Raw genomic sequence first — 15,168 nt, 5'->3', positions numbered from 1 at the left:
CCCTGAAACAGTCCCTGCAAGGATAGGGGTGGACCATCAGGACCATGATGGGAAAGTGCTGGTGTTTGGGATGTCACTTCCCACAAAGTGACAATCACTGCAGAGGCCAAGAAGCCTCCCACTGGGTTTGGAGGGTCACTATCTCTTCAATTAAAGTAAGGCAAATTCTTAGCTGCCAAGGAGACGAGGTGACTTTGGGTTCTAGTCTCAGATGAGTCCTAGTGGGATAGAAGCCTGTCTTGCTCTGCTTGACGCAGACCAGACATGATGGGTAGGACTTAGTTCCACAACGATGTGGGGAGTCCTGTGAGCAGGTGGGAGTGTGTCTGGAGCATGCCTAGAATCGTGGGCCCTGCATGGTAAAGGTCCTGCAAACCAAGCCAAAATGGGGATGCTTGCAGGGCTGGGGATGTTTAGCCTAGAAAAGGGCACAGAAGGCTAGTGTTTTTGGAACACTAGCTGATATTTTAAGACAGTAAAGTCTAATGGTTAAGATCTTGGACTCTAGAGTAGAGTCACAATGGGCACCACCCTGAATCCTGCCCACAGATGTGGGTCTGCGACCCACTTGGTATTGGCCTGCCCTGCCCTGGGATTTAAAAACTTGCATCAGTCATCAGCACAAATTGGGAGATTATGCTTACAAATCTATATGGATAGCCTCTTTTTAAAAATCTGAGGATCTGATCACCCATGTTTCTACTCTCTCCTGTAACAATAAATTGGACGTGGGTGGCAGCTGCCTCTTCTGAATAAACAGTTGCACTGTGGTTTTTCACAAGTGCTACTTCCTCCACCTTTCTTACATTTGCACAGTTTCACGGATTCTCAGGTGTCTGTAGGTATTGTAGTTTGCAACCCTGTTCTAGTTAAGAACTGAGGGTTTGTAACCTGGCTTTGCCAATTTTAAGTTACTGTGACCTTAAAGAAGGGGGTCAATTTCTCTAAGCCACAGTTTCCTTATCTGAATATGAGAATCATAATAATACTTACCATGAGTTAAAGAACTCATCATCCTTTTTTTTTCTGATCCACAGAAGGCTACAGTCAGGCTCATAGTCTGGCACATGGCATTTTCTGGACAGTGAGAATCAGGAAATGAGGGTGAAGGAATGGCTGGCAAGGAGTGAAGCACGGCATGAGAGCTCACCAACTCTTAGCTGGTGGAACACTGTCCAACAGTGGAGGAGGTAGCCTTGGGAGCTCTATCACCAATGCTGGGCCTGCAGAGGGGCTGCATGACCTGACAGTAGCCAGGACTATAGAGGAGGACAGCCATCAAGAACTCTGAAATAAGTGGATCATGCAGCAGTACTCCTTGGGCTCTTCCCAATGACCAAGTCAAAGGTGTTGGTGTAGAGCTTCTTTTGATGCTCATTAAAATCAAATTTGAGGCCGGGTGTGGTGGCTTACACCTTTAACCCCAGCACTTTGGGAGACTAAGGCAGGCAGATTGCTTGAGCCCAGGAGTTTGAGACCAGCTTGGGCAACGTGGCAAAACCCTGTCTCCACCAAAAAACAAACAAACAAACAAATAAACAATAACAACAACAACAAAACCCCCCAAATTAGCCAGGCATGGTGGTCCATGCCTGTATTCCCAGCTTCTTGGGAGGCTGAGATGGGAGGATTACCTGAGCCCAGGGAGGTCGAGACTGCTGTGAACTGTGATTGCTCCTCTGCACTCCAGTGTGGGCAACAAAGGGAGACCCTGTCTCAAAAATAAGTAAAATAAAATAAAAATAAAATAAAATTGATTTGATCTGGAAGGAAATTTTATAGAAAAGAATGTGTCACCTGGAGTAACGTACATCCACTTGGGAGGCTGCCGTGTGCTCAGAGTGAGTTGGAGTTCCAGCCCCAGCTGATGGTGGGTGGGAGCATTCCCCTGCCCCTTCCTGCTCTGCCACAGGGCTCCTTGGAGCTCACTGGCAGCATGTCCTCCCTTGGTAGCTGGATAGGCCCCTCAGTGGGCTGTGCAGGCTGAGCAGCCATGGGGGACAGCTAAACCCATACCCATACCCCAAGCCTGTGACAGAGTGGTCCAGCACTTCAGGACCTGCCTGGGTCCTGGGTCTGCCCCTGGGTGGGGCCTGGGTGGTATGGATTCTCTTTGGGTGGTCTGGACTCAGCCTGATGAGAGAGCCTTTGGTGGCTAGTTTCCATTGGCCCCTGAGAAGCCCTCTGCTGGAGCGGCATGGAGTGACTGAGAGAGTCAGTTCTGTGTCTTAAGCCGTCATGTATTTTCTGGTTCTGGAAGCAGAATCTGCTTTATGTGCTTCAGATGCTGAGCCAAGGGCAGACACATCCTTATTCTCAGAGAGCCACTACAGGGGAGGAAGCAGGGGTCTACTGGCCATGAGCACAGCAGTACATGCCGCATATCTGCCCGACAGGCTGGGAAAAAGCTTGGGGGAGAAAGAGGGCTCATCAGGCCTGGAGGCTGCAGGAAGCCAGCCTCCTGGGCTCTGAGGATGGTGCCATGACACCAGTGCTGAGGACTGGTGGGCGTAGTGGGGTGAGTTGAATGAGCTGGGAATTCGTGTTCTGAATCTATTTCCCCCACTGCTTCTCCACTCCTCTGTTCTCTCTCCCCTCTCTTCAGCATTCACTGTAGCCTTGATAATTAGAATATCATCACAGTCAGTGAGCAGCTGTCAATGACCCATCTCCTTGTCTCAGCACTAGGTGGTGCTTGTATCTCCCTTCTGACTGGCTGAGGAAGCAGGGCAGCAGGAGGCAGGTGCTGGTCCAGAGCCCCTCTTCTTGCAGAATCATTAGGCAAAGCTCCCGGCAGCCTAACTTATGCAGATATCAGAGCTCAGGCTTTGGTTCTTGTACTTGAACTAATTGGCATCTTTGGAGAAGCTTTTCAGCCTCTGGCTTGTGGGCACCTGTCCCTGAGGGGTGGCCCATCGTTCAGCCTTGGTCTTTGCATTAGGCCTGTATTGCTGCTGAGTTTTCACCCCAAGCCATGTCTGATGGCCTTTGGCTGGAATCTGGGATGGTAGAAAGCTGTTGAGACAGTTGGGTCTAAATTAAATATTAGATCTGAGTGGGTTTCATGTATTTCATAGCATAATTTTGTTGGGATATTTATTTGCTCTTCTCCTGGTTCTCGCGAATTAATAATGGAGTAAAATCCATTTTGACATTCAGCACTGATTTGCTTACATTCTGCTGAAGTGCACCTGCTCTGTGAGAGAGTGGGTGTGTCAGGAGCCTGGGAGAAGTGGGGGCAGACAACAGAAACTTCAAAGGAGAGGCATGGTTTGGGCACTGACTTTATATGTGAAAATGTGATTCAGCCTTAAACTTGTGGGTCACCTGCTAGATGACAAGTGCGAGATCAGACTCCAGTGGGAGAGTAAAATCATGGAAGATACTGTCTTCTTTCAGGAAGCTTATGTTGGGGAAATAACAGCAAACACAACAATACCAGCTAAAGAGCAGAGTGCAAAGACAGGTGGCTCTCCCCTATTCCACTGCACATACACTCACAATCAAATACACATATGTACACATTTGGTCAAACCTGTGAAGACCAAACCAGGCTCTGGGTTTTGGGACTGGGGTCATCAAGACCTACAGGTAAAATCTCCTCTTTTCAAATCTGCATTTCCTTATAGCAAAGTGGTGAGAGCACAGGTCCTAGAGCCGGAAGGCCTGCCTGAGAATCTGGCTCCCTCCGTACTAGCTGTTTATGCCTGGACATGCCACTTAACCTGTCTGTGCTTCAGTTTCCTCATCCGTAAAATGGGAATTTCAGTGTCTATTTCACAGATTTGCTGAGAGGTTTAAATAAGTTAAAACATGTACATGCTTCAAACAGTGTCTGGCACATGGACTGTGCTCAGTGGCTATGACTGTTGTTCCAAAGATCTGACCACTTTTCACCGCTTGCAGAGGTAAATGATAGATGTTCAGACCATAAGGGAAAAACAGAGGCCCATTTTTAGGATGAGAAAGTGGGACAAATAATACAATATCTGCTTGGTTTCAGGAGAGGAGAGGGTCCTGGAAACTTGGTGCTTCTTACACAGCTGCTAAGCCCCAACTCAATTCAATTCATCAAAAGTATAATGAGGATCTGCTGTGCACAAGGTATGTAAGCATTGTGGGGAAACAGGTGCTTCAAGTATGGAGCCCATCCTCTACCTCAGGAGGTGGAACAGACAGATACAAACAAAGAGTAGGACATGATAAATATCATAAACACTCAGGAAGACTCTAAGTTGTGAGAAGGGAGGAAAGCCCTCATGAGTGTTGGAGAAGAAGATATCAGGGACAGCATACATCAGAACAGGAAGGCAGAAAAGCTTGAGAACAGGACAGAGTCTATTTTGGTTGGAGCAAGCTTGGGTGAGAAAGGGTGTTGGGCTATCAATGGAGAGTGTGGGATGCAAAGGCAGGGTGAGTTGGCACTTCATCAACAGAAAATGGAAGGCCACTGAAGGCTTTCTGAGCAGGAGTAGAATCTTTTTATATTTTAAAACTAACAGACTATAGTAGGTGAGGAAGATGGAGGGATGAAAGACGACAACATTTGTTCATTTGTTTGTTTGTTTTGCCTGGGTGACTATCCGCATGATGGTATCTGCTAGAGATAGGGAAGTCAGAAGGAAGGGCCAAATCACTGGAGAAAGAAAATGCTTTGCTTGGACAGTCTGCATGGGAAGTTCCAGTGAGTCATCCTGGTGGCAATGACTGGCAGATTGTTGGAAATGGAAGAGCTAAAGAGAGAGAGTCTAAGAATAGAGATAGGGATTTGGGAGTTAGTGGCAAATAGAGTCAAACTATGGAAATGTATATGATGGCCTGAGAAGAAATTATAGGAGAAGTAAGAAGGACTAAGGGCTGAGCCTGGGAGACAGGACATGGAGGGGAAAGGCAGCTGAGCTGATGAGCCTTGAAGAAGACTGAAGAGGTATAATTACTACTGAGGAGAAGCAAGGCAGTTCAGTGTGATGGATGCCAAAAGATGAAGAAGTCAAGGAGGTAAGACCCAAAGAAAGGCTACTTTGGGGCTCCTGGTGACCTGGGAGAGCCATCTGCGTAGAGTTCTGGGATGGGCAGGGTGAGAGAGCATGGTAGAGCAAAGGGTTGTGGGAAGATCTGAGAGGCTTTGTAGAATTAAGGGAAGAGATGAGATACTAAGCACGTTAAGTCTTGCCTGTCTTCCTAATGCATGAATTAAGATCAGAAAAGAGAACTAGAGAAAGAGGCTGGATGGCTGCCAGAAACCAGAATATTAAGAAATTGGGCCGGGCGAGGTGGCTCACGCCTGTAATCCAAGCACTTTGGGAGGCTGAGGCGGGCGGATCACAAACTCACGAGTTCGAGACTAGCCTGGCCAACATGGTGAAACCCTGTCTCTACTAAAAATACAAAAATTAGCTGGGTGTGGTGGCAGGCTCCTATAATCCCAGCTACTCGTGAGGCTGAGGCAGGAAAATAGTTTGAATCTGGGAAGTGGAGGTTGGAGTGAGCTGAGATCGCGCCATTGCATTCCAGCCCGGGTGACAGGGCGAGACACTGTCCCCCCACCCCCCCCAAAAAAAAAGAAAAAAAGAAATTGGTATTAGTAGCAGAAATGCAGAGTGTGAGAGGGTGTATATAAATGGATCACTAAGAAGACAAAGATTGTTTATAAAATAGAATTGCCTGATTATGAACCAAATACGAATCAGTTATAATATGTTAATATAAAACATTTTTTCTTAAGGAAAACAACTTAGACAATATCAAATATATTTAAAATGTTGGGTAGGCAATGGTTATGAAGGGGGAGAAGCATGCACTTCTCCAACTGCACCATCACTAGCCACATGACTTCCTGTGAGTTATGACCCCTCTGCTTCACATTCTCATCTGTGTAATGGGGATACTAACACTTTTCAAGGTTTTTGCGTTGTTGTAAGGACTGAGTGAGCTATTGAGGAATCTGAATGCAAAGGAGTTATTATCCCAGTGCGTTGTGCATGGTGAGTAGGTGCTGAGTAAGTATTAACTATCATCACTGTTAGCTTTTCTTGGCTGTCGGTAGCGCAGTCTTGGAGAGAACAGTTTGGCATTCTGGGCCCTGATATTTAGCTGGATGGATGCTCAAATGCTTGCCTTGGGTGGATAAATGCAGCTGAAGTAGAAGTGAAAGATCGTGTGTGACTAAACAAAAGAGAAAAGGGAAGAGAAAGGAGAGGTTTAGTGCATTTGTGAGTGAGTGAGTGAGTGTGTGTGTGTGTGTGTAGGGAGAGAAGATGGTAACAATGTTAGGAGAAAGGCAGCGTTTCATGACTGGCAGAAATGGGTTCCATGGTACCACTGCATGGTTGACTTAGATCCGGGAAACTTGTGGTTTCACAATTCACAGTTGTGAACATTGGTGCTCTTTATCAAACCCTTCAGTCAAAACTGCAAATATACAGTCCAGAACCACAGATTTCTTTAATTTTGACTTTGTAGCTAAGTCATCCTAATCAGGGACTCTCTATCCTACCCACACCCAAACTCAGTAAACCCAAAGAATACTGAGAATATCAGACCAAAATATTTGGTGTACAGTTTGGATTTGTGTTCTGTCTTCTCCAAGTCTCAATTTTCTTCTCTGTGATGATTGCCTAATGTCTACCTTTTTGAATGTCTATGGAGATATGTTTAAGTACTTGGTAATCTGGAATGTGCTAAATAGAGGTTTTTTTGTTGTTGTTTTGTTTTGTTTTGTTTTGAGACAGAGTCTCGCTCCGTCAACCAGGCTGGAGTGCAATGGCACTATGTTGGCTCACTGCAACCTCCGCCTCCCGGGTTCAAGCGATTCTCCTGCCTCAGCCTCCCAAGTAGCTGGGATTACAGGTGTGAACCACAGCGCCCGGCCAGAGGTTATCTTTCTATACTAGTTTTCTTTAATATTTTATTTTGGATTTGTTCTATGTGAATTTATCTGAAGTTGATTTGAACCTGTTTACATTGTAATCTGTAACACATTTTGGGCAATAAACTTCATATGCTGACTACTTAGCTTCTTTCGTTCATTTTAAATTTACTTCTCAAGTGTTCAGCTTCAGGGAATGCTCTTCAGGAACAACATTCCTGGATCTGGTGATCAAGAACCTTTGCTCTCATTTTTCATTTTCTCCCAGTCTGAGGAGGCCCTGACTCTGCCCAGTGAGGCTGCTCTCCCTCTGGTAATGCCCATCCTGTCAGCCACGATGTGAGTGTTCTTGAGCTCTGCCTTGTGCATGAGGTTTGTCCAACTGGGGGAGGAAGCTAGAGTCAACACTGTGTCCCAGATGTAGGCAGTATGGTTGCTGTTCTGGCAAGGTAATCTGTGGGTTCTATGGAACATTTTAAAATCCTAACCTGCTTTCTCTTTAACTAGCTTCTCTTCCTATCCCTTTAAATCTTTATTTAAAAATTATCCCAAATGTCTGCTAGTAGCCTCCATACAATTCAATATATTTGGTGCATTACAAAATCCTTAAACATGACTTCTGGATGATCTTTTTTTTATCTACCCTCCATTAACAGAAACGACGTAGAACTGCTTGGATTTCTCTCACCTCCTCCCTCACCTCCCACCCCACCTCACCCTCCACTCCCCCTCACCCTCCACCCCCAAATACTGAAGTGTTAATGGGGATAGTGCATTGCTTAAGCTGTCACAGTGTGATCAAGACAAACTGAAAGTCCTCTAAACCATCAATAGTAATTCCATTCTCCAGGAGAGATGGTAAATTCTTGCATGCAGGAGATATTAGTCGCTCTGTTTTAGTCTGAATTGTGCACAGAATTTCCTGGGCTACTGTAAGGTGGAGTAATCCCAGATTGCTGGAGCTGTTCCGTGCATCCATGGGATAATGTATAATGATCAGTAACCTGTAAAGTGCTGAACTAAGGTTATCCTTTTATCCTAGTTTCCTTTAATAATATATTTTGGATTTGTCACATGTGAATTAATCTAATGTCTTGTAAGTGGGTGGAGTTCTGGTGTGTCCTGATCTGTCTCGATCTGCCTGGAGTCAATCAACATCCAGGAGTGAGGAGTGGAATGAAGAATGGAGATTCTAGAACCAGTATCTAAAAATATGTGTGGAGGTGGGGGCAGGGAGGGAGTTCTTGGCAGGCTACCAGGAGGATTCTTGCTTCCATATTCATTTATCCATCAATCATTTGTTGGGGGCTGTGTTGTTTGGTGGCCTCTGTGGCTGAGCCATGAGGTAAAGCTGATGACAAAGATTTCACTCTGATAGTCTTCTTGCTCTCTGAAGAAAGGCATCCCCTCTTCCCCTGGGAGGCCCACCCTCTGCCTCTCAGCTCATCACTCAGTTTGAAACTAGGCTGTCTGAGCTGTCTCATTCCGCTTGTGATCATGAGCCATTCTGACTTCCTCTATTTCCTCTTCTTTTATTTACTATTCTGTAGTCCTCCCCATGCTTTCAAAACTGAAGGAATGGTTGAGTTGCCATGGCAACCCTCTGCCCCCACCTCTTTTTCCTTTCTCAACAATTTTTCTACATTTTAATAAAATTACTATTTATAGTGCACAAAGCTGCATTCCCCTCCACTGCAGCTCTGCAAGGGAGGTTTTCTGTCTGACCAGAATACTAATGACTAAACCATGGCTTTCCAGTGAGGAAGTGAGGAAGCCCTCCAGAGCAATCACTTTGGGAGACATATGTGTTCTTTAGGACATTGCTTAAGCATGTATGCAGGGCTTGGCCTGCATATATGAAGAACCTCAGTTGGCAGGGCTGAAACCCCATCCTTGTAAAATATACCACATAAATGTTGAATATGGAATTCGCAGTACTTTGGGAGGCTGAGGCGGGTGGATCACTTGAGGTCAGGAGTTCAAGACCAGCCTTGGCAACATGGTGAAACCCTGTCTCTACTAAAAATACAAAAAAATTTAGCTGGGCATGGTGGCACGTCCCTGTAATCCCAGATACTCAGGAGGCTGAGGCAGGACAATCACTTGAGTCTGGGAGGCAGAGATTGCAGTGAGTTGCGATTGCACCATTGCACTCCAGCCTGGGTGACAGAGTGAGAGCCTGGGTGACACAGCAAGACTGTGTCTCAAAAAAAAAAAAAAAAAAAAAGAACCGATCTTTTAGGGTTTTTTTAAGGATCCAGTAAATTAATATAGACAAGGACTTAAAAGAGCGTCTGTTGTCATTTGTTATAGGCATTTGAATTATCATTTTAGTAGCTTATTAACATCCATGAAGACTATTCCAAATGTGAGGTTTTACAAAGGTTTTATAGCTGTTGAGGGATAGGCCTGGTGGAGGGGGTTAGGAATGGTTATTTTGTATGAAATGAAACATTTAGACTACATTGAAGAGTGGAATGAAGGAGTAGCTTTTAAATTCTTAGTATTCAATAATGAAAATATTCATTCTTTATCATGTTTTGGGACTTTATAAAAACAAATTCTATATAGGAGCAAGGCAGATTATGTTAGCTTAATTTGAACTTATATTGTTTATTCATTCAAAGAGCTCACAGGTGGAAAATCTCCAAGTGAGGTTATACAGTAATGATCTGGTAGTAGTGCTATTTAAACTTTCATGTGCATATAAATCACCTGGGAAGTTTATTACAATTCAGATTCTAATTCAGTGAGTTTGGGGTGGAGCCTGAGAGTCTACATTTCTATCAAGCTCTTAGATGATGCTGATGCTGCTGGTCCCTGAGGACCACTGAGTAGCAAGGTTTAAGGTTTTTGGGGCCAGCTCTTCCTAAAGACACTTTTAAAACAAAGTTATGGGTTGAGTGGAAGGGGCTTTCCAATTTCCTAGTTAGACCCAAAGCTGGAATTACCCAATATTAATAGAACTGGGCCCTCATGAGAGAATGAGGTGAAGAATCACCAGTGGAAGCCAGAAGACTTCTCTTTTTCTGAGATTTTAACAAGAGAAGTCAGGGAAGGCTATATACTTTTTTAATTTTTATTTTTATTTTATTTTATTTTTTGGCCAGGAAGCTCAGAGGTGCCTGACTGCATTGTATTCAGGCTCTTCTCTTGCTTTATAAGTCAGATGTGATTACTCACTTAATTTTGTTCTTGAAGCATTTTCAGAACCCAGTAAAACTCATCATTTTCCTGAATGAGAGTTAAGGCTCTTTTTTTTTTTTTTTTTTGGTGGTGATTTATTCAGAATATTTTGAAGACATTATTGTTGGACTAAGATCCAAGTGAAACTGAGCCAAAAGAAGACATAATTATTAAAACATTAACTTGAAATTTCAACTTCTATTTGAAAGCATCGCTTTCCTATCTAAATGTCTGTCAATATCTTATTTAAGTCTTTTTTTTTTAAACAAAGCAAAACAAAACCTTTGACATGTTTTTAAGAACTAACAATAATGGTGATATACAACAGCTGCAGTCTCACTTCCGAATGGAGGAATTAAAGGCTCATGTTAGAAGATGAGAGGTTTAGCTACTTTAATCAGCCAGTGACTCACAATTACGAGTCATGTGATTCAACAATCTCAGTGACTGTGAGTTTCTCTTTGGAGGACTGGGCAAACTGTGAAGAAATATGTGAAATTAAAGAAAGAAATGTGAAGTAGACTTCCTCTTTAAATTCTAGATTAGCCATGACTCAAAGAGCATGGTAGGACATCTGTATATGCTCATTTTATTAGAAAGGGCATCTCAATTGGATTTAGACTTCTATCCATGTAATCCATCTTCTTTTTGCAGGCAGGATTATCTCTAGGCTAGTACAGAAAAATTGTCATTTCTATTAGATTATTAAGCAAGGTCTGTATCATCTCTCAAAAAGACCCACAGATCAAGATATGTTCACATCAGTGGAGGAGGAATTGCCCTTTCAGTGGCACTTTCAGCCTTTGCAGATGCCAATTCAATCAACCAGTAACAACTCAGATGGGAGATGGGAGAGTGCGGCTAAGATGGACAAGAATACACTTTCAAAATGCAAAGCTTTTCTGCAGCATTAGGGGTCATGGAGATGTTAAAAGACTTTTCAAGTAGCAACCACACAATAGGACTCCAGACTAAAGGCTCCTCAGTTGACAGATAACCAGTGGGAAAAGATGAAATGAGAATTATCTGAGAATGGCTATCATAACCTATCCTTAAAACAGAAGAGCTTTGTTCCTTTTAAGCTTGTGGGAGCCTGTTATAGTAGCAGCCTTATAATTTGTCACTGAATAAATCACCAACACCAAGTTACATTAATTATATCTTACTCTTCAGCTCCTTAAATTTCTCCTTAATAGACCTAAAGGAATTGTGATGAATAAGGATTGAGACCATTTGCAACCTTTGGAGTTAGTGTTTTGCTTTCCAATAATTGACATTTTTATCTATTAATGCAGTTAGGAAAATTCATGTTTTCAGTTTTGATAAGAATTTTGCCTAGAATTATCAGCAACTAAAATCTTACTCTAAGTTAGTCAATTGTTCTTGATGATTATAATGATCTAAAGTTTGATGCCCACAGCCTCATGTAGGTTAATTTCCAGTAGATTCCATAAGAATGAGAGAATGTGTGTATGTTTTTGAACTGGGAGACATTCTGACTGGGATGTACAGAGATATAAATGGGCAAATCCAGTACAGTTTAAACATAAGAGTTCTTATCCGAGTGGAATACTTTAAAGGGTTGGAGATTGAAGTAGCCCTCTGATGAAGTCTAGAAACTACTGGAAATGTTTAAATACTGTGGTTTAAAATTACACTTGAGATAAAATCTGATTTCCTGTTTCTAAGTCAAAAAGCTTACAACAAGGACCTTGAAGGTTCCTGGAATAATAAACAACTCTTCTAAAACGGCAACTGGATGAGGTAAGTGTGGTTGACTAGAAAGTCAGATTAATTTTCTCAACACTACTCATGTTTCAAAATTAAGAGGGAAAATTTCCAAGAGAGAGACATATCTGAGGTCATGTTGAACCCAAAATAGTTTTAAGTGCTGCAATAGTTTGAAACATTTTTAAAGGTTTTACACTGCTAAAACAATGAGCTAGTTTCCTCAGATTGCATTTGTTTTACCAATTTAGTGTTGAGAGCCTCTTAACAGTGGTATATCAATGTGCAACATTTCTTGCAACTTATAAAAGTAGACTGGCACTGGCTACAAGGAGCTGGAAATCCTTCCCCATCTCATTGGCCTCGCTTAGTCCTTCCTACTTAGTCATCAAGCCTAAATCCTTCTCTTATTTCCTGAAGGCCCCTAAGCTAATTTTCTCTTCCTTCTTTCTCACAGTTCCCTGAGCCTACCTGGTATAGAACTTGTCACTATGCCATAATCATAGGTGTTCTAATTTCCCACTATTTCTATGAGATATTTGAGGATAGAAGTTACATCTTCTCAGTATCTTATTTATTCAACAAATATTTATTGAGCATCTGTTATATACTAGGCACTGTAAATACAAAGATGACAAGGACACAGAGTCAGCCCTCAAGTTATTCACAGTTTTATAAAAGAAAAAAAAGAGTAGACAGTTATATTTTGTGTCAAGTTCTTTGATGGAGGGCTCTTGATATAAAATATCAGATAGATACTTAACTGAAATCTTCCTGGAGAAAACCTAAGTTTTGGAAGATAAGTAGCTATCATCCAACTGAGTAGAAGAACAATGTGGATGAGTGAAGTGGGGAAGAAAAAGAAAGGTGTAAAGATATTTCTTTATCTTTCAACATATACAGATATTTCAACATATACAGGTGAGAGATCAGCAAATGTGAAGGTATATGGGAGGGAATACTGTATATAAGGGATTCACAGTAATTCAGGGTGACTGGAGCAGAGAGTACATACTGGAGAGTGATATTGATGAAATTAGAAAGGTAGACAGAAGCTGGACCATGAAGATCCTTGGATGTCATACTAAAAGGTTTGGGCTTTATTCTAAAAGGATAAAGGAGGAGTCACTGAAGTATTTTAGCCAGGAGAGTTATTAGTGTATTTGTAATTCAGAGATCACTTTGTCTGCAGTATGAAAAATTCACAAGACTACTCTAGTAACATAGGCAAGAAATAATAAGATATAAAAATAACTCAGAGGTGAAGAAGGCAGCTAAAGTTGCATCAAGAATTTAATGGCTGTGAAGAGTGAGGGAGAAGTTTGAGATTAGTTGGTTCCCAGATTTCCAAACAGTAGCATTAAAGAGAGGTGGTTTGATTACCCAAGACAAGAAATACAGTTGAGATGACATTGCTGAGTGTGGGAAATGAGTTGTTCTGTCCTGGACATGTTGGGTTTGAGATATCATGAATAGTTTCGAGATCATCCAAAAGGACATTTATGGCAAAGTGATTAGTACACAAAAGATAAGTTGTCTGTGTGGGTCAGAAGACTCCATCAAGCTGGCTAATGCAATCATGGATTTTTGGAGGGTTTAGAAGAATCTCATAGAACCCAGTGACAGGGAGTAGAGTTGGGCCTCCCATGTGTTGGAAATTGTCTGTAAATTGTGCTCTTCTTTAAGATTTTCTGATAATAATCTTTCACAGGGGCAGTGTGCTTGTTTGCGTTGTGTCTGTTTCATTCTTCCCTTTGCTTCTCTGCTAGGCTTAGTTACTACTTCACCAGAATATAGATTACATGGACTTAGGGTTGCTATGATGCTGACTTTGGCTCAACTTGCTAAAACTTCATAGCTCTTTGCCTAATTGTTTCTACTTCTAACTCTCCAAGTTTCAATCGAAATTCCAAGGAGAGAGAATCACCTGGCCCAGTTGAGTTAGGTGACCACCTGTAGACAGAGAATGGGCTGACGTGGGTTTTAGGATTGCCCCTTCTAGACTGTGGGTTGGCAGGTTCAAAGGTAAAAAGGGCAGAAATGATTGGCTGAGAAAGTGACTGGTACCTGGAATATGGTAAGACTAGCACTCAGGTTGTAGCTCTGGGCTGGAGATAAAAATTTGTGGAAGTAGTTGAAACTAGGATATTGGATGAGATTACCTAGGGAAAGTGTTGACTCAGAAAAAGTGAGGCCTGAGATCAGAATCTTGGGGAGCAGCAGTATTTAAAAAGTGATAAGAGAAAGACAAGTCAGTGAAGGTGACTGAGAGAAAATGTCACAAAAGCCAAGAAGGAGGGAGGGATCAACAGTGTCAAATTCTACAGAGTTGGGGAGGTTGAGAATTGATGTATGAGAGAGAAACTAGTATTAAGGAAATGTTCAGTGTAGAAGTGGAGGCCAAAGCCAGATTACAGAGGAGTAACACTGCAGAAGAATGTCAAATAAATGAGGGGTCAGGAAGTAGAGACTTTTTAAGAAGTCTGACTTTGAGTGGAATGGGGCAAAGAGAGCTAACAATGGTCAAGGAAACATATCCACCGATCATAGATTCTGAGGTGGGGACATACTGAGGATAAGGAAAAGGCAGATGATATTTAATACAGTCAGGTTCTGGAGGAGGTTGAACAGGATGGAATGGAGCTCCAGAGACTGGGATAACTTTTCCACTGAAGTGAGAAGGAGAAATTGCATATAAGAGCTACTCAAACATTTTTGAACGAATAAATGAATAGATGAAGGGAATGGTGGTTGATTCAGTTTGAAGCGCTTGGGTTTTTATTTATCTTGGTGTCTCGCTTTAAGGTAAGGGGATTGGATCTTGAGGCTTGCTGAGGCAGGACTAGGCTCGCCAGTGTGAACATAGTATAAGACAAACACAATGGCAAGGGCTTTCTTCTGCTCTTCTTTAAGATTTTCTGATAATAATGCTCTCAGTTTCTTCACTTCTTATGGAAGCCAGAATTTGAGATAAGAGGGGTGTTGGGGGGAGGGAAATGTGGCTACACAGAAAGAACTGCAGATCAGGAGTCAGAAAACCTTGTATTCTAGTCACTTTCTGACATTTGCTGACCACATGATCTTAGGTAAATTGCATAACTGTGCATCCAGTTTCTTCTTTTATAAAAGGCATGTGATACTACCTCCTCTGCCTATTTCAGATAATATATATATGTATACTTTATATATTTAAGTATATAGAGTTGCTTTGAACTATATATACCTACTTAAAATATTGTAAATATTAGAAAGCACAGTACAGATATAATGCCCCATTAATGTATATTCCAGACATTCTGAGAATGTGGGTTGCCTCTGAGGGGTGCCCTGTAGAGCTGTCTAATCTTGTCTAACTATACATCTATGTATGGCATGCCCCTGGAGTT

General features: G+C 42.3%; 1 non-coding gene across 1 annotated transcript in view; it reads right to left on the bottom strand.

Annotated features, from left to right (window-relative positions):
• Window positions 1-1,797: 1,797 nt before the first annotated feature.
• The window catches only part of LOC102128988 (uncharacterized), a 32,516-nt gene continuing 19,145 nt past the window's right edge, over window positions 1,798-15,168 (bottom strand). Inside the window, exon 3 of the transcript XR_012416610.1 lies at window positions 1,798-3,015. This is a non-coding gene — a transcript (uncharacterized protein). The remainder of the gene's footprint in view (window positions 3,016-15,168) is intronic.

This window comes from Macaca fascicularis, chromosome 1 (genome assembly GCF_037993035.2).
Source record: "Macaca fascicularis isolate 582-1 chromosome 1, T2T-MFA8v1.1".
NCBI lineage: Eukaryota > Metazoa > Chordata > Mammalia > Primates > Cercopithecidae > Macaca > Macaca fascicularis.
The sequence above is the reverse complement of the archived record's forward strand: the minus strand, read 5'-3'. Positions and strand labels throughout refer to the sequence as shown.